The sequence below is a fragment of the Puntigrus tetrazona genome, chromosome 1, assembly GCF_018831695.1.
Source record: "Puntigrus tetrazona isolate hp1 chromosome 1, ASM1883169v1, whole genome shotgun sequence".
Taxonomy (NCBI): domain Eukaryota; kingdom Metazoa; phylum Chordata; class Actinopteri; order Cypriniformes; family Cyprinidae; genus Puntigrus; species Puntigrus tetrazona.
Genome location: NC_056699.1, coordinates 30372424 through 30392181, shown reverse-complemented (window position 1 = coordinate 30392181; position 19758 = coordinate 30372424). Strand labels below are relative to the sequence as shown.

Below are 19758 nucleotides of genomic sequence, written 5' to 3'. Positions count from 1 at the left end.
ACGTTTTCTTAAAGCTTTCCAGTTTAGCTTACATCTTGCTATCTGTGAATGCACTTGGATAGGAACAACTAAAGATCCAGTGGCCTGGCAGATAAGGCATCAGCCAGCGCCGGGCTGAGATTGTAGGTTGAGTCCATCAGGAGTCATATTTGAGGCTGTTCTTTGAGGTTAATTGTAGACTAGAAAAAATCTATAGTGATTAGTTCAAAATTACAATAAAAGCAATAACAAATGTACATAGGACTAAGCTACAGAACCAAATGTTGTGATGCTTAAAGGATGAATGTTTACTTGCATCACGATAGACAATTAAGGCTTCCGAAATGCTTGCGTTTCTTAAAGCTTTTCCAGCTTAGCTTACATCTTGCTATCTGTGAATGCACTTGGGGATAAAACAACTAAAGGGCCCAGTGGCCCTAACAATGGATAAGTGCATCAGCCTTGAACTGAGGTGGATTGTGGTCTGAGTCCCATCTGGGGTCATATTTGAGCTGTTCTTTGAGTTTAAGTTGGCAGAACCGAAAAAATCTATAGTGTTTGCTTCAAAATTACAATATAGCCATTACAAATATACATAGGACTAAGCACAGAACCAAGCCTTGTAGTGTCTTAAAGGTTGAAAGTTTACTTAGCACATCGCGACAGACAATTAACCGAAATGACCGTTTTCTTAAAGCTTTCCCAGTTTAGTCGCTTACATATTGCTATCTGTGAATGCACTTGGATAAAGACAAATAAGGCCCAGTGGCCTAATGGATAAGGCATCAGCCTTCGGGGCTGAGGTTGACTGGGGTTCGAGTCCCATCTGGAGTCAAATTTGAGGCAGTTCATTGAGTTTAAGTTGGCAGAACCAAAAAAATCAATAGTGATTAGTTCAAAATTACAATATAGCTGGCAACAAATGTACATAGGACTAAGCACAGGAGAACCAAGCGTTGTGATGCTTAAAGGATGAAAGATTTGTGCATGCGATAGACAATTATCTTCGTACTGGCAGTTTACACGAAGAGAAAAAGAGGCCCAGTGGCCCCTAATGGATAAGGCATCATCTCGGAGCTGAGATTGTGGGTTCCTGAGGTCCCATCTGGGTCATATTTGAGGCTGTTCTTTGAAGTTAATTTGGCAGAACTAGAAAAAAATCTATAGTGATTAGTTCAAGGAAATTACAATACAAAGCAATAACAAATGTACATAGGACTAAGCACAGAACCAAATGTTGTGATGCTTAAAGGATGAATGTTTACTTGCATGCGATAGACAATTAGCTTCGAAATGGCGTTTTCTTAAAGCTTTTCAGTTTAGCTTACATCTTGCTATCTGTGAATGCGCTTGGGATAAGACAACTAAAGGGCCCAGTGGCCTAATGGATAAGAGCATCAGCCTTCGGAGCTGAGATTGTGGGGTCTGAGTCCCATCTGGGTCATATTAAGGAGCTGTTCTTTGAGTTTAAGTTGGCAGAACCAAAAAAATCAATAGTGATTAGTTCAAAATTACAATATAGCAGTAACAAATGTACATATGACTAAACACAGAACCAACGCATTGTGATGATAGTTTACTTGCATCGATAGACAATTAGCTTGAAATGGCCGTTTTCTTAAAAGCTTTTCCAGTTTAGCTTGCATATTGCTATCTGTAAATGCACTTGGGTAAAAGATAAATTAGGGCCCAGTGGCCTAATGGATAAGGCATCAGCCTTGGACTGAGGATTGTGGGTTGAGTCCCATCTGGGTCATATTTGAGACAGTTCATTGAGTTTAAATTGGCAGAACCAAAAAATCAATAGTGATTAGTTCAAAATTACAATACATAAGCCATAACAAATGTACATAGAACTAAGCACAGAACCAAGCGTTATGATGCTTAAAGGATGAAAGTTTGCTTGCATGCGATGAACAATTATCTTGAACTGGCAGTTTACTTAAAAGAGAAAAAAGGGCCCAGTGGCCCCTAATGGATGAGCATCAGCCTCCGGGCTGGGGATTGTGGGTTCAAGTCCCACCTATGAGGGTCGTCTTCAAAAAACATCTTTAGCTGCACGAAACAAGTTAAATTGAAGTAATAAAACTGAAGCCTTCTGAATGTGACCTTGCTTTGATTACATCAAACTGTCTGTGAATGCAAGGGCCACCAAATCCTAATGTCCCGACAGATAAGCCTTCAGAGATGAGGCCTGTAGGTTTGAAGCCCATCTTGGTCATCTTTGAGGCTGTTCTTTGAGGTTTCAGTTGAAATTACACAAAAAAATCTATAGTGATAAGCTGATAGTTGCAAAAATAGTCATAACTAAAATGTACATAGGACTTAGCAAAGAACAGAGCTTTGTGATGCTTAAAGGAGTAAAAAAGTTTACCTGAATCGACAGATAATTAGCTTGAACTGGCCGTTTTCTTAAAGCTTTTCAGTTTAGCTTATATCTTGCTATCTGTAAGAATGCACTTGGGATAAAGAGAACTAAAGAGGCCCAGTGGCCTAATGGATAAGGCATCAGCTTCCTGGAGCTGAGGATGCCAGGTTCGAGTCCATCTGGGTCATATTTGAGGGCTGTTCTTTGAGAGTTAATTTGGCAGAACTAGAAAAAATCTATAGTGATTACTTCAAAATTACAATATAGCCATTACAAATATACATAGGACTAAGCACAGAACCAAGCCTTGTGATGCTTAAAGGTTGAAAGTTTACTTGCATGCGACAGACAATTAGCTTCCAAATGACGTTTTCTTTAAAGCTTTTTGCCAGTTTAGCTTACATATTGCTATCTGTAAATGCACTTGGGTAAAGACAAATTAGGGCCCAGTGGCCTAATGGATAAGGCATCAGCCTTCGGAGCTGAGGATTGTGGGTTGAGGGTCCCATCTGGGTCATATTTGAGGCAGTTCTTTGAGTTTAAGTTGGCAGAACCAAAAAAATCAATAGTGATTAGTTCAAAATTACAATATAGCCATAACAAATGTACATAGAACTAAGCACAGAACCAAGCGTTAATGATGATAAAAGAAGTTTACTTGCGTCTGACCGGACAATTAGCTTCGAAGTAGCGTTTTTCTTAAAGCACCAGTTTATCTTACATATTGCTATCTGTGAATGCACTTGGACAAAAAGTCAAATAAGGGCCCAGTGGCCTAATGGATAAGGCATCAGCCTTCGGAGCTGAGGATTGTGGGTTGAGTCCCATCTGGGTCATATTTGAGGCTGTTCTTTGAGTTTAAGTTGGCAGAACCAAAAAAAATCAATAGTGATTAGTTCAAAATTACAATATAGCAGTAACAAATGTACATACGACTAAGCACAGAACCAAGCATTGTGATGATGACAGTTTACTTGCATCTGCGATAGACAATTAGCTTCGAAATGGCCGTTTTTCTTAAAGCTTTTCCAGTTTAAGCTTACATCTTGCTATCTGTGAATGCACTTGGATAAGACAACTAAAGGGCCCAGTTGCCTAATGGATAAGGCATCAGCCTTGGAGCTGAGGATTGTGGGTTCGAGTCCCATCTGGGTCATATTTGAGGCTGTTCTTTGAGTTTAAGTTGGCAGAACCAGAAAAAAATCAATAGTGATTAGTTCAAAATTACAATATAGCAGTAAACAAATGTACATACGACTAAGCACAGAACCAAGCATTGTGATGATGATGACAGTTTACTTGCATGCGATAGACAATTTAGCTTGAAATGGCGTTTTCTTAAAGCTTTTCCAGTTTAGCTTACATATTGCTATCTGTAAATGCACTTGGGTAAAGACAAATTAGGGCCCAGTGGCCTAATGGATAAGGCATCAGCCAGGGCTGGAGATTGAGGTTGAGTCCCATCTGGGTCATATTTGAGGCAGTTCATTGAGTTTAAGTTGGCAGAACTACAAAAAATCAATAGTGATTAGTTCAAAATTACAATATAGCCATAACAAATGTACATAGAACTAAGCACAGAACCAAGCGTTGTGATGCTTAAAGGATGAAAGTTTACTTGCATAAGCGATAGAACAATTATCTTCAGAACTGGCAGTTTACTTAAAGAGAAAAAAGGGCCCAGTGGCTAATGGATAAGGCATCAGCCTCCGGGCTGGGGATTGTGGGTTCAAGTCCCACCTGGGTCGTCTTCAAAACATCTTTAGCTGCACACGAAACAAATTGAAGTGTAAAACTTGAAGCCTTCTGAATGTGACCTTGCTTTGATTACATCAAATTGTCTGTAGATACAAGGACCACCAAATCACTAGTGTCCCGACAGATAAGCCTTCAGAGATGAGGCCTGTAGGTTTGAAGCCCATCTTGGTCATCTTTGAGGCTGTTCTTTGAGTTTCAGTTGGGTGCACAAAAAAATCTATAGTGATAAGCTGATAGTTGCAAAATAGTCATAACAAATGTACATAGGACTTAGCAAAGAACAGAGCTTTGTGATGCTTAAAGGGTAAAGAAGTTTACCTGAATCACGACAGATAATTAGCTTCTGAACTGGCGTTTTCTTAAAGCTTTTCCAGTTTAGCTTATATCTTGCTATCTGTGAATGCACTTGGGATAAGAGAACTAAAGGGCCCAGTGGCCTAATGGATGAGCATCAGCCTTCGGAGCTGAGATTGTGGGTTCGAGTCCCATCTGGGTCATATTTGAGGCTGTTCTTTGAGGTTAATTTGGCAGAACTAGAAAAAATCTATAGTGATTACTTCAAAATTACAATATAGCCATAACAAATGTACATAGGACTAAGCACAGAACCAAGCGTTGTGATGCTTAAAGGATGAAGTTTACTTGCATGCGATAGACAATTATCTTCGAACTGGCAGTTTACAAGAAAGAAAAAAGGGCCCAGTGGCCTAATGGATAAAGCATCAGCCTCCCGGGCTGGGGATTGTGGGTTCCAAGTCCCACCTGGGTCGTCTTCAAAAAACATCTTTAGCTGCACTACTGAAACAAGAATTAGTGTAAAACTTGAAGCCTTCTAGATGTGACCTTGCTTTGATTACATCAAATTGTCTGTGAATGCAGGGCCACCAAATCCTAGGTGTCCCGACAGATAAGCCTTCAGAGATGAGGCCTGTAGGTTTGAAGCCCATCTTGGTCATCTTTGAGGCTGTTCTTTGAGTTTCAGTTGGGTGCACCAAAAAAAATCTATAGTGATAAGCTGATAGTTGCAAAATAGTCATAACAAATGTACATAGGACTTAGCAAAGAGAACAGAGCTTTGTGATGCTTAAAGGGTAAAAGTTTACCTGAATGCGACAGATAATTAGCTTCGACTGGCCGTTTTCTTAAGCTTTTCCCAGTTTAGCTTATATCTTGCTATCTGTGAATGCACTTGGGATAAAGAGAACTAAAGGGCCCAGTGGCCTAATGGATGAGCATCAGCCTTGGGAGCTGAGGATTGTGGGTTCGAGTCCCATCTGGGTCATATTTGAGGCAGTTCATTGAGTTTAAGTTGGCAGAACCCAAAAAATCAATCAATAGTGATTAGTTCAAAATTACAATATAGCAGTAACAAATGTACATACGACTAAGCACAGAACCAAGCATTGTAATGATGACAGTTTACTTGCATGCGATAGACAATTAGCTTGAAATGGCCGTTTTCTTAAAGCTTTTCCAGTTTAGCTTACATATTGCTATCTGTAAATGCACTTGGGTAAAGACAAATTAGGGCCCAGTGGCCTAATGGATAAGGCATCAGCCTTCGGAGCTGAGGATTGTGGGTTGAGTCCCATCTGGGTCATATTTGAGGCAGTTCATTGAGTTTAAGTTGGCAGAACCAAAAAAAAATCAATAGTGATTAGTTCAAAATTACAATATAGCCATAACAAATGTACATAGAACTAAGCACAGAACCAAGCGTTGTGATGCTTAAAGGATGAAGGAGAAAGTTTACTTGCATGCGATAGACAATTATCTTGAACTGGCAGTTTACTAAAAAGAAAAAAAGGGCCCAGTGGCCTAATGGATAAGGCATCAGCCTCCGGAGCTGGGGATTGTGGGTTGAAGTCCCACCTGAGTCGTCTTCAAAAACATCTTTAGCTGCACACGAAACAAGAAATTAGTGTAAAACTTGAAGCCTTCTGAATGTGACCTTGCTTTGATTACATCAAATTGTCTGTGAATGCAGGCCACCAAATCCTAGTGTCCCCGACAGATAAGCCTTCAGAGATGAGGCCTGTAGGTTTGAAGCCCATCTTGGTCATCTTTGAGGCTGTTCTTTGAGTTTCAGTTGGGTGCACAAAAAAATCTATAGTGATAAGCTGATAGTTGCAAAATAGTCATAACAAATGTACATAGGACTTAGCAAAGAACAGAGCTTTGTGATGCTTAAAGGGTAAAGTTTACCTGAATCGACAGATAATTAGCTTTGAACTGGCCGTTTTCTTAAAGCTTTTCCAGTTTAGCTTATATCTTGCTATCTGTGAATGCACTTGGGATAAGAGAACTAAAGGGCCCAGTGGCCTAATGGATAAGGCATCAGCCTTGGGCTGAGATTGTGGGTTGAGTCCCATCTGGGTCATATTTGAGGCTGTTCTTTGAGGTTAATTTGGCAGAACTAGAAAAAAATCTATAGTGATTAGTTCAAAATTACAATATAGCAGTAACAAATGTACATAGGACTAAGCACAGAACCAAGTGTTTGTGATGCTTAAAGGATGAATGTTTACTTGCATGCGATAGACAATTAGCTTCGAAATGGCCGTTTTCTTAAAGCTTTTCCAGTTTAGCTTACATCTTGCTATCTGTGAATGCACTTGGGATAAGACAACTAAAGTGCCCAGTGGCCTAATGGATAAGGCATCAGCCTTGGGAGCTGAGGATTGTGGGTTCGAGTCCCATCTGGGTCATATTTGAGGCTGTTCTTTGAGTTTTAAGTTGGCAGAACCAGAAAAAAATATATAGTGATTACTTCAAAATTACAATATAGCCATTACAAATATACATAGGACTAAGCACAGAACCAAGCGTTGTGATGCTTAAAGGATGAAAGTTTACTTGCATGCGACAGACAATTAGCTTGAAATGACCGTTTTCTTAAAGCTTTTCCAGTTTGAACACATATTGCTATCTGTGAATGCACTTTGGATAAAGTCAAATAAGGGCCCAGTGGCCTAATGGATAAGGCATCAGCCTTGGAGCTGAGGATTGTGGGTTGAGTCCCATCTGGGTCATATTTGAGGCAGTTCATTGAGTTTAAGTTGGCAGAACCAAAAAAATCAATAGTGATTAGTTCAAAATTACAATATAGCCATAACAAATGTACATAGAACTAAGCACAGAACCAAGCGTTGTGATGATAAAAAGTTTACTTACGTACGACGGACAATTAGCTTCGAAATGGCCGTTTTCTTAAAGCTTTTCAGTTTATCTTACATATTGCTATCTGTGAATGCACTTGGATAAAGTCAAATAAGGGCCCAGTGGCCTAATGGATAAGGCATCAGCCTTCGGCTGAGGATTGTGGGTTCGAGTCCCATCTGGGTCATATTTGAGGCTGTTCTTTGAGGTTAATTTGGCAGAACCAAAAAATCTATAGTGATTAGTTTAAAATTACAATATAGCCATAACAAATGTACATAGGACTAAGCACAGAACCAAGCGTTGTGATGCTTAAAGGATGGCAGTTTACTTGCATGCGATGCAGACAATTATCTTCGAACTGGCAGTTACTTAAAAGAGAAAAAAGGGCCCAGTGGCCTAATGGATAAGGCATCAGCCTCCGAGCTGGGGATTGTGGGGTTCAAGTCCCACCTGGGTCGTCTTCAAAAACATCTTTAGCTGCACACGAAACAAGAATTAGTGTAAAACTTGAAGCCTTCTGAATGTGACCTTGCTTTGATTACATCAAATTGTCTGTGAATGCAAGGGCCACCAAATCCTAGTGTCCCGACAGATAAGCCTTCAGAGATGAGGCCTGTAGGTTTGAAGCCCATCTTGGTCATCTTTGAGGCTGTTCTTTGAGTTTCAGTTAGGGTGCACAAAAAAATCTATAGTGATAAGCTGATAGTTGCAAAATAGTCATAACAAATGTACATAGGACTTAGCAAAGAACAGAGCTTTGTGATGCTTAAAGGGTAAAGTTTACCTGAATGCGACAGATAATTAGCTTGAACTGGCCGTTTTCTTAAAGCTTTTCCAGTTTAGCTTATATCTTGCTATCTGTGAATGCACTTGGGATAAAGAGAACTAAAGGGCCCAGTGGCCTAATGGATAAGGCATCAGCCTTGGAGCTGAGATTGTGGGTTGAGTCCCATCTGGGTCATATTTGAGGCTGTTCTTTGAGGTTAATTTGGCAGAACTAGAAAAAATCTATAGTGATTAGTTCAAAATTACAATAAAGCAATAACAAATGTACATAGGACTAAGCACAGAACCAAGTGTTGTGATGCTTAAAGGATGAATGTTTACTTGCATGCGATAGACAATTAGCTTGAAATGGCCGTTTTCTTAAAGCTTTCCCAGTTTAGCTTACATATTGCTATCTGTGAATGCACTTGGATAAAGACAAATAAGGGCCCAGTGGCCTAATGGATAAGGCATCAGCCTTGGAGCTAAGGATTGTGGGTTGAGTCCCATCTGGGTCATATTTGAGGCAGTTCTTTGAGTTTAAGTTGGCAGAACCAAAAAAAATCAATAGTGATTAGTTCAAAATTACAATATAGCCATAACAAATGTACATAGGACTAAGCACAGAACCAAAGCGTTGTGATGCTTAAAGGAGGAAAGTTTACTTGCATGCGATAGACAATTATCTTCTGAACTGGCAGTTTACAGAGAAAAAAGGGCCCAGTGGCCTAATGGATAAGGCATCAGCCTCCGGGCTAGGATTGTGGGTTCAAGTCCCACCTGGGCGTCTTCAAAAACATCTTTAGCTGCACACAGAAACAAGAATTAGTGTACAACTTGAAGCCTTCTGAATGTGACCTTGCTTTGATTACATCAAATTGTCTGTGAATACAAGGGCCACCAAATCCTAGTGTCCCGACAGATAAGCCTTCAGAGATGAGGCCTGTGGGGTTTGAAGCCCATCTTGGTCATCTTTGAGGCTGTTCTTTGAGTTTCAGTTGGGTGCACAAAAAATCTATAGTGATAAGCTGATAGTTGCAAAATAGTCATAACAAATGTACATAGGACTTAGCAAAGAACAGAGCTTTGTGATGCTTAAAGGGTAAAGTTTACCTGAATGCGACAGATAATTAGCTTGAACTGGCGTTTTCTTAAAGCTTTTCCAGTTTAGCTTATATCTTGCTATCTGTGAATGCACTTGGGATAAGACAACTAAAGGCCCAGTGGCCTAATGGATAAGCATCAGCCTTGGAGCTGAGGATTGTGGGTTCGAGTCCCATCTGGGTCATATTTGAGGCAGTTCATTGAGTTTAATTTGGCAGAACCAAAAAAAATCAATAGTGATTAGTTCAAAATTACAATATAGCAGTAACAAATGTACATACGACTAAGCACAGAACCAAGCGTTGTGATGATGACAGTTTACTTGCATGCGATAGACAATTAGAAAGCCCGAAATGGCCGTTTTCTTGAAGCTTTTCCAGTTTAGCTTACATATTGCTATCTGTAAATGCACTTGGGTAAAGACAAATTAGGGCCCAGTGGCCTAATGGATAAGGCATCAGCCTTCAGGCTGAGATTGTGGGTTCGAGTCCCATCTGGGTCATATTTGAGGCAGTTCATTGAGTTTAAGTTGGCAGAACCAAAAAAAATCAATAGTGATTAGTTCAAAATTACAATATAGCCATAACAAATGTACATAGAACTAAGCACAGAACCAAGCGTTGTGATGCTTAAAGGATGAAAGTTTACTTGCATGCGATAGACAATTATCTTGAACTGGCAGTTTACTTAAAGAAAAAAGGGCCCAGTGGCCTAATGGATAAGCATCAGCCTCCGGGCTGGGGATTGTGGGTTGAAGTCCCATCTGGGTCGTCTTCAAAAAACATCTTTAGCTGCACACGAAACAAGAATTAGTGTAAAACTTGAAGCCTTCTGAATGTGACCTTGCTTTGATTACATCAAATTGTCTGTAGAATACAAGGCCACCAAATCCTAGTGTCCCGACAGATAAGCCTTCAGAGATGAGGCCTGTAGGTTTGAAGCCCATCTTGGTCATCTTTGAGGCTGTTCTTTGAGTTTCAGTTGGGTGCACAAAAAAATCTATAGTGATAAGCTGATAGTTGCAAAATAGTCATAACAAATGTACATAGGACTTAGCAAAGAACATAGCTTTGTGATGCTTAAAGGGTAAAAGTTTACCTGAATGCGACAGATAATTAGCTTCAAACTGGCCGTTTTCTTAAAGCTTTTCCAGTTTAGCTTACATCTTGCTATCTGTGAATGCACTTGAGATAAGACAACTAAAGGCCCAGTGGCCTAATGGATAAGGCATCAGCCTTCGGAGCTGAGGATTGTGGGTTGAGTCCCATCTGGGTCATATTTGAGGCTGTTCTTTGAGGTTAATTTGGCAGAACTAGAAAAAAATCTATAGTGATTAGTTCAAAATTACAATAAAGCAATAACAAATGTACATAGGACTAAGCACAGAACCAAGTGTTGTGATGCTTAAAGGATGAATGTTTACTTGCATGCGATAGACAATTAGCTTGAAATGGCCGTTTTCTTAAAGCTTTTCCAGTTTAGCTTACATCTTGCTATCTGTGAATGCACTTGGGATAAGACAACTAAAGGGCCCAGTGGCCTAATGGATAAGGCATTAGCCTTGGAGCTGAGGATTGTGGGTTGAGTCCCATCTGGGTCATATTTGAGGCTGTTCTTTGAGTTTAAGTTGGCAGAACCAGAAAAAATCTATAGTGATTACTTCAAAATTACAATATAGCCATTACAAATATACATAGGACTAAGCACAGAACCAAGCCTTGTGATGCTTAAAGGTTGAAAGTTTACTTGCATGCGACAGACAATTAGCTTCGAAATGACCGTTTTCTTAAAGCTTTCCCAGTTTAGCTTACATATTGCTATCTGTGAATGCACTTGGATAAAGACAAATACGGGCCCAGTGGCCTAATGGATAAGGCATCAGCCTTCGGAGCTAAGGATTGTGGGTTCGAGTCCCATCTGGGTCATATTTGAGGCAGTTCATTGAGTTTAAGTTGGCAGAACCAAAAAAAATCAATAGTGATTAGTTCAAAATTACAATATAGCCATAACAAATGTACATAGGACTAAGCACAGAAGCACAGAACCAAGCGTTGTGATGCTTAAGGATGAAAGTTTACTTGCATCACGATAGACAATTATCTTGAACTGGCAGTTTACTTAAAGAGAAAAAAGGGCCCAGTGGCCTAATGGATAAGGCATCAGCCTCCGGGCTGGGGATTGTGGGTTCAAGTCCCACCTGGGTCGTCTTCAAAAAACATCTTTAGCTGCACGAAACAAGAATTAGTGTAAAACTTGAAGCCTTCTGAATGTGACCTTGCTTTGATTACATCAAATTGTCTGTGAATGCAAGGGCCACCAAATCCTAGTGTCCCGACAGATAAGCCTTCAGAGATGAGGCCTGTAGGTTTGAAGCCCATCTTGGTCATCTTTGAGGCTGTTCTTTGAGTTTCAGTTGGGTGCACAAAAAAATCTATAGTGATAAGCTGATAGTTGCAAAATAGTCATAACAAATGTACATAGGACTTAGCAAAGAACAGAGCTTTGTGATGCTTAAAGGGTAAAAGTTTACCTGAATGCGACAGATAATTAGCTTGAACTGGCGTTTTCTTAAAGCTTTTCCAGTTTAGCTTATATCTTGCTATCTGTGAATGCACTTGGGATAAGAGAACTAAAGGGCCCAGTGGCCTAATGGATAAGGCATCAGCCTTGGAGCTGAGGATTGTGGGTTGAGTCCCATCTGGGTCATATTTGAGGCTGTTCTTTGAGGTTAATTTGGCAGAACTAGAAAAAATCTATAGTGATTAGTTCAAAATTACAATATAGCAGTAACAAATGTACATAGGACTAAGCACAGAACCAAGTGTTGTGATGCTTAAAGGATGAATGTTTACTTGCATGCGATAGACAATTAGCTTGAAATGGCCGTTTTCTTAAAGCTTTTCCAGTTTAGCTTACATCTTGCTATCTGTGAATGCACTTGGGATAAGACAACTAAAGTGCCCAGTGGCCTAATGGATAAGGCATCAGCCTTCGGAGCTGAGATTGTGGGTTCGAGTCCCATCTGGGTCATATTTGAGGCTGTTCTTTGAGTTTAAGTTGGCAGAACCAGAAAAAATCTATAGTGATTACTTCAAAATTACAATATAGCCATTACAAATATACATAGGACTAAGCACAGAACCAAGCCTTGTGATGCTTAAAGGTTGAAAGTTTACTTGCATGCGACAGACAATTAGCTTCGAAATGACCGTTTTCTTAAAGCTTTTCCAGTTTAGCTTACATATTGCTATCTGTGAATGCACTTGGATAAAGTCAAATAAGGGCCCAGTGGCCTAATGGATAAAGCATCAGCCTTCGGAGCTGAGGATTGTGGGTTCGAGTCCCATCTGGGTCATATTTGAGGCTGTTCTTTGAGTTTAAGTTGGCAGAACCAAAAAAATCTATAGTGATTAGTTTAAAATTACAATATAGCCATAACAAATGTACATAGGACTAAGCACAGAACCAAGCGTTGTGATGCTTAAAGGATGAAAGTTTACTTGCATGCGACAGACAATTAGCTTGAAATGGCCGTTTTCTTAAAGCTTTTCCAGTTTAGCTTACATATTGCTATCTGTGAATGCACTTGGGATAAAGACAAATAAAGTGCCCAGTGGCCTAATGGATAAGGCATCAGCCTTCGGAGCTGAGGATTGTGGGTTGAGAGTCCCATCTGGGTCATATTTGAGGCTGTTCTTTGAGTTTAAGTTGGCAGAACCAGAAAAAATCTATAGTGATTACTTCAAAATTACAATATAGCCATTACAAATATACATAGGACTAAGCACAGAACCAAGCCTTGTGATGCTTAAAGGTTGAAAGTTTACTTGCATGCGACAGACAATTAGCTTGAAATGACCGTTTTCTTAAAGCTTTTCCAGTTTAGCTTACATATTGCTATCTGTGAATGCACTTGGATAAAGACAAATACGGGCCCAGTGGCCTAATGGATAAGGCATCAGCCCGGAGCTGAGGATTGTGGGTTCGAGTCCCATCTGGGTCATATTTGAGGCAGTTCTTTGAGTTTAAGTTGGCAGAACCAAAAAAATCAATAGTGATTAGTTCAAAATTACAATATAGCCATAACAAATGTACATAGAACTAAGCACAGAACCAAGCGTTGTGATGATAAAAGTTTACTTGCGTACGACGGACAATTAGCTTGAAATGGCCGTTTTCTTAAAGCTTTTCCAGTTTATCTTACATATTGCTATCTGTGAATGCACTTGGATAAAGTCAAATAAGGGCCCAGTGGCCTAATGGATAAGGCATCAGCCTTGGAGCTGAGATTGTGGGTTGAGTCCCATCTGGGTCATATTTGAGGCTGTTCTTTGAGGTTAATTTGGCAGAACTACAAAAATCTATAGTGATTAGTTTAAAATTACAATATAGCCATAACAAATGTACATAGGACTAAGCACAGAACCAAGCGTTGTGATGCTTAAAGGATGGAAGTTTACTTGCATGCGATAGACAATTATCTTGAACTGGCAGTTTACTTAAAAAGAAAAAAGGGCCCAGTGGCCTAATGGATGAGCATCAGCCTCCGGGCTGGGGATTGTGGGTTCAAGTCCCACCTGGGTCGTCTTCAAAAACATCTTTAGCTGCACACGAAACAAGAATTAGTGTAAAACTTGAAGCCTTCTGAATGTGACCTTGCTTTGATTACATCAAATTGTCTGTGAATGCAAGGGCCACCAAATCCTAGTGTCCCGACAGATAAGCCTTCAGAGATGAGGCCTGTAGGTTTGAAGCCCATCTTGGTCATCTTTGAGGCTGTTCTTTGAGTTTCAGTTGGGTGCACAAAAAAATCTATAGTGATAAGCTGATAGTTGCAAAATAGTCATAACAAATGTACATAGGACTTAGCAAAGAACAGAGCTTTGTGATGCTTAAAGGGTAAAAGTTTACCTGAATGCGACAGATAATTAGCTTCGAACTGGCCGTTTTCTTAAAGCTTTTCCAGTTTAGCTTATATCTTGCTATCTGTGAATGCACTTGGGATAAAAGAGAACTAAAGGGCCCAGTGGCCTAATGGATAAGGCATCAGCCTTGGAGCTGAGGATTGTGGGTTGAGTCCCATCTGGGTCATATTTGAGGCTGTTCTTTGAGGTTAATTTGGCAGAACTAGAAAAAAATCTATAGTGATTAGTTCAAAATTACAATATAGCAATAACAAATGTACATGGGACTAAGCACAGAACCAAGTGTTGTGATGCTTAAAGGATGAATGTTTACTTGCATGCGATAGACAATTAGCTTAGAAATGGCGTTTTCTTAAAGCTTTTCCAGTTTAGCTTACATATTGCTATCTGTGAATGCACTTGGATAAAGACAAATAAGGGCCCAGTGGCCTAATGGATAAGGCATCAGCCTTCGGAGCTGAGGATTGTGGGTTCGAGTCCCATCTGGGTCATATTTGAGGCAGTTCATTGAGTTTAAGTTGGCAGAACCACAAAAAATCTATAGTGATTAGTTTAAAATTACAATATAGCCATAACAAATGTACATAGGACTAAGCACAGAACCAAGCGTTGTGATGCTTAAAGGATGAAAGTTTACTTGCATGCGATAGGCAATTATCTTCGAACTGGCAGTTTACTTAAAGAGAAAAAAGGGCCCAGTGGCCTAATGGATAAGGCATCAGCCTCCGGGCTGGGATTGTGGGTTGCAAGTCCCACCTGGGTCGTCTTCAAAAAACATCTTTAGCTGCACACGAAACAAGAATTAGTGTAAAACTTGAAGCCTTCTGAATGTGACCTTGCTTTGATTACATCAAATTGTCTGTGAATGCAAGGCCACCAAATCCAGTGTCCCGACAGATAAGCCTTCAGAGATGAGGCCTGTAGGTTTGAAGCCCATCTTGGTCATCTTTGAGGCTGTTCTTTGAGTTTCAGTTGGGTGCACAAAAAAATCTATAGTGATAAGCTGATAGTTGCAAAATAGTCATAACAAATGTACATAGGACTTAGCAAAGAACAGAGCTTTGTGATGCTTAAAGGGTAAAAGTTTACCTGAATCGACAGATAATTAGCTTCAGAACTGGCCGTTTTCTTAAAGCTTTTCCAGTTTAGCTTACATATCTTGCTATCTGTGAATGCACTTGGGATAAAAGAACTAAAGGGCCCAGTGGCCTAATGGATAAGGCATCAGCCTTCGGGCTGAGGATTGTGGGTTTGAGTCCCATCTGGGTCATATTTGAGGCAGTTCATTGAGTTTAATTTGGCAGAACCAAAAAAATCAATAGTGATTAGTTCAAAATTACAATATAGCCATAACAAATGTACATAGGACTAAGCACAGAACCAAGCGTTGTGATGATGACAGTTTACTTGCATGCGATAGACAATTAGCTTGAATGGGCGTTTTCTTGAAGCTTTTCCAGTTTAGCTTACATATTGCTATCTGTAAATGCACTTGGATAAAGACAAATAAGGGCCCAGTGGCCTAATGGATAAAGCATCAGCCTTGGGCTGAGGATTGTGGGTTGAGTCCCATCTGGGTCATATTTGAGGCAGTTCATTGAGTTTAAGTTGGCAGAACCAAAAAAAATCAATAGTGATTAGTTCAAAATTACAATATAGCCATAACAAATGTACATAAGAACTAAGCACAGAACCAAGCGTTGTGATGCTTAAAGGATGAAAGTTTACTTGCATGCGATAGACAATTATCTTCGAACTGGCAGTTTACTTAAAGAGAAAAAAGGGCCCAGTGGCCTAATGGATAAGGCATCAGCCTCCGGAGCTGGGGATTGTGGGTTGAAGTCCCATCTGGGTCGTCTTCAAAAAACATCTTTAGCTGCACACGAAACAAGAATTAGTGTAAAACTTGAAGCCTTCTGAATGTGACCTTGCTTTGATTACATCAAATTGTCTGTGAATGCAAGGGCCACCAAATCCTAGTGTCCCGACAGATAAGCCTTCAGAGATGAGGCCTGTAGGTTTGAAGCCCATCTTGGTCATCTTTGAGGCTGTTCTTTGAGTTTCAGTTGGGTGCACAAAAAAAATCTATAGTGATAAGCTGATAGTTGCAAAATAGTCATAACAAATGTACATAGGACTTAGCAAAGAACAGAGCTTTGTGATGCTTAAAGGGTAAAAGTTTACCTGAATCGACAGATAATTAGCTTCAAACTGGCCGTTTTCTTAAAGCTTTTCCAGTTTAGCTTACATCTTGCTATCTGTGAATGCACTTGAGATAAGACAACTAAAGGGTCCAGTGGCCTAATGGATAAGGCATCAGCCTTGGAGCTGAGATTGTGGGTTCGAGTCCCATCTGGGTCATATTTGAGGCTGTTCTTTGAGGTTAATTTGGCAGAACTAGAAAAAATCTATAGTGATTAGTTCAAAATTACAATATAGCAATAACAAATGTACATAGGACTAAGCACAGAACCAAGTGTTGTGATGCTTAAAGGATGAATGTTTACTTGCATGCGATAGACAATTAGCTTGAAATGGCCGTTTTCTTAAAGCTTTTCCAGTTTAGCTTACATCTTGCTATCTGTGAATGCACTTGGGATAAGACAACTAAAGGGCCCAGTGGCCTAATGGATAAGGCATCAGCCTTGAGCTGAGGATTGTGGGTTGAGTCCCATCTGGGTCATATTTGAGGCTGTTCTTTGAGTTTAAGTTGGCAGAACCAGAAAAAATCTATAGTGATTACTTCAAAATTACAATATAGCCATTACAAATATACATAGGACTAAGCACAGAACCAAGCCTTGTGATGCTTAAAGGTTGAAAGTTTACTTGCATGCGACAGACAATTAGCTTGAAATGACCGTTTTCTTAAAGCTTTCCCAGTTTAGCTTACATATTGCTATCTGTGAATGCACTTGGATAAAGACAAATAAGGGCCCAGTGGCCTAATGGATAAGGCATCAGCCTTCGGAGCTGAGAGATTGTGGGTTCGAGTCCCATCTGGGTCATATTTGAGGCAGTTCATTGAGTTTAAGTTGGCAGAACCAAAAAAATCAATAGTGATTAGTTCAAAATTACAATATAGCCATAACAAATGTACATAGGAAGCACAAGCACAGAACCAAGCGTTGTGATGCTTAAAGGATGAAAGTTTACTTGCATGCGATAGACAATTATCTTCGAACTGGCAGTTTACTTAAAAGAAAAAAAGGGCCCAGTGGCCTAATGGATAAGGCATCAGCCTCCGGGCTGGGGATTGTGGGTTCAAGTCCCACCTGGGTCGTCTTCAAAAAACATCTTTAGCTGCACTTGGAAACAAGAATTAGTGTAAAACTTGAAGCCTTCTGAATGTGACCTTGCTTTGATTACATCAAATTGTCTGTGAATGCAAGGGCCACCAAATCCTAGTGTCCCGACAGATAAGCCTTCAGAGATGAGGCCTGTAGGTTTGAAGCCCATCTTGGTCATCTTTGAGGCTGTTCTTTGAGTTTCAGTTGGGTGCACAAAAAAATCTATAGTGATAAGCTGATAGTTGCAAAATAGTCATAACAAATGTACATAGGACTTAGCAAAGAACAGAGCTTTGTGATGCTTAAAGGGTAAAAGTTTACCTGAATCGACAGATAATTAGCTTTGAACTGGCCGTTTTCTTAAAGCTTTTCCAGTTTAGCTTATATCTTGCTATCTGTGAATGCACTTGGATAAAGAGAACTAAAGGGCCCAGTGGCCTAATGGATAAGGCATCAGCCTTCGGAGCTGAGGATTGTGGGTTTGAGTCCCATCTGGGTCATATTTGAGGCTGTTCTTTGAGGTTAATTTGGCAGAACTAGAAAAAATCTATAGTGATTAGTTCAAAATTACAATATAGCAGTAACAAATGTACATAGGACTAAGCACAGAACCAAGTGTTGTGATGCTTAAAAGGATGAATGTTTACTTGCATCACGATAGACAATTAAGCTTGAAATGGCCGTTTTCTTAAAGCTTTTCCAGTTTAGCTTACATCTTGCTATCTGTGAATGCACTTGGGATAAGACAACTAAAGTGCCCAGTGGCCTAATGGATAAGGCATCAGCCTTCGGAGCTGAGGATTGTGGGTTCGAGTCCCATCTGGGTCATATTTGAGGCTGTTCTTTGAGTTTAAGTTGGCAGAACCAGAAAAAATCTATAGTGATTACTTCAAAATTACAATATAGCCATTACAAATATACATAGGACTAAGCACAGAACCAAGCCTTGTGATGCTTAAAGGTTGAAAGTTTACTTGCATGCGACAGACAATTAGCTTGAAATGACCGTTTTCTTAAAGCTTTCCCAGTTTAGCTTACATATTGCTATCTGTGAATGCACTTGGATAAAGTCAAATAAGGGCCCAGTGGCCTAATGGATAAGGCATCAGCCTTGGGCTGAGGATTGTGGGTTCGAGTCCCATCTGGGTCATATTTGAGGCTGTTCTTTGAGTTTAAGTTGGCAGAACTAAAAAAATCTATAGTGATTAGTTCAAAATTACAATATAGCCATAACAAATGTACATAGGACTAAGCACAGAACCAAGCGTTGTGATGCTTAAAGGATGAAAGTTTACTTGCATGCGATAGACAATTATCTTCGAACTGGCAGTTTACTTAAAAAGAGCAAAAAAGGGCCCAGTGGCCTAATGGATAAGGCATCAGCCTCCGGGCTGGGGATTGTGGGTTCAAGTCCCACCTGGGTCATCTTCAAAAACATCTTTAGCTGCACACGAAACAAGAATTAGTGTAAAACTTGAAGCCTTCTGAATGTAACCTTGCTTTGATTACATCAAATTGTCTGTGAATGCAAGGGCCACCAAATCCTAGTGTCCCGACAGATAAGCCTTCCGGAGATGAGGCCTGTAGGTTTGAAGCCCATCTTGGTCATCTTTGAGGCTGTTCTTTGAGTTTCAGTTGGGTGCACAAAAAAATCTATAGTGATAAGCTGATAGTTGCAAAATAGTCATAACAAATGTACATAGGACTTAGCAAAGAACACAAAGCTTTGTGATGCTTAAAGGGTAAAAGTTTACCTGAATCGACAGATAATTAGCTTCAAACTGGCCGTTTTCTTAAAGCTTTTCCAGTTTAGCTTACATCTTGCTATCTGTGAATGCACTTGAGATAAGACAACTAAAGGGCCCAGTGGCCTAATGGATAAGGCATCAGCCTTCGGGGCTGAGGATTGTGGGTTCGAGTCCCATCTGGGTCATATTTGAGGCTGTTCTTTGAGGTTAATTTGGCAGAACTAGAAAAAATCTATAGTGATTAGTTCAAAATTACAATATAGCCATAACAAATATACATAGGACTAAGCACAGAACCAAGTGTTGTGATGCTTAAAGGATGAATGTTTACTTGCATGCGATAGACAATTAGCTTGAAATGACCGTTTTCTTAAAGCTTTTCCAGTTTAGCTTACATCTTGCTATCTGTGAATGCACTTGGATAAAGACAACTAAAGGGCCCAGTGGCCTAATGGATAAGGCATCAGCCTTCGGAGCTGAGGATTGTGGGTTGAGTCCCATCTGGAGTCATATTTGAGGCTGTTCTTTGAGTTTAAGTTGGCAGAACCAGAAAAAATCTATAGTGATTACTTCAAAATTACAATATAGCCATTACAAATATACATAGGACTAAGCACAGAACCAAGCCTTGTGATGCTTAAAGGTTGAAAGTTTACTTG

The 19758-nt window shown here is 39.9% G+C and overlaps 10 non-coding genes across 10 annotated transcripts; all 10 read left to right on the top strand.

Moving 5' to 3' along the window:
* The first annotated feature begins 5315 nt into the window (after positions 1 to 5315).
* Positions 5316 to 5387, top strand: trnap-ugg. Its single transcript has one exon. It is a non-coding gene; the product is annotated as a tRNA-Pro (tRNA).
* Positions 5388 to 6740: 1353 nt separating this feature from the next.
* On the top strand, positions 6741 to 6813 carry trnap-ugg. The gene has a single exon. It is a non-coding gene; the product is annotated as a tRNA-Pro (tRNA).
* Positions 6814 to 7380: 567 nt separating this feature from the next.
* trnae-uuc lies at positions 7381 to 7451 on the top strand. The gene has a single exon. It is a non-coding gene; the product is annotated as a tRNA-Glu (tRNA).
* Positions 7452 to 10988: 3537 nt separating this feature from the next.
* trnar-ucg lies at positions 10989 to 11061 on the top strand. Its single transcript has one exon. It is a non-coding gene; the product is annotated as a tRNA-Arg (tRNA).
* Positions 11062 to 12418: 1357 nt separating this feature from the next.
* On the top strand, positions 12419 to 12491 carry trnar-ucg. The gene has a single exon. It is a non-coding gene; the product is annotated as a tRNA-Arg (tRNA).
* A 1988-nt stretch (positions 12492 to 14479) lies between these two features.
* trnar-ucg lies at positions 14480 to 14552 on the top strand. Its single transcript has one exon. It is a non-coding gene; the product is annotated as a tRNA-Arg (tRNA).
* Positions 14553 to 15844: 1292 nt separating this feature from the next.
* Positions 15845 to 15917, top strand: trnar-ccg. Its single transcript has one exon. It is a non-coding gene; the product is annotated as a tRNA-Arg (tRNA).
* A 1078-nt stretch (positions 15918 to 16995) lies between these two features.
* trnar-ucg lies at positions 16996 to 17069 on the top strand. Its single transcript has one exon. It is a non-coding gene; the product is annotated as a tRNA-Arg (tRNA).
* Positions 17070 to 17778: 709 nt separating this feature from the next.
* Positions 17779 to 17851, top strand: trnar-ucg. Its single transcript has one exon. It is a non-coding gene; the product is annotated as a tRNA-Arg (tRNA).
* Positions 17852 to 18430: 579 nt separating this feature from the next.
* trnaq-uug lies at positions 18431 to 18501 on the top strand. The gene has a single exon. It is a non-coding gene; the product is annotated as a tRNA-Gln (tRNA).
* Positions 18502 to 19758: the final 1257 nt, after the last annotated feature.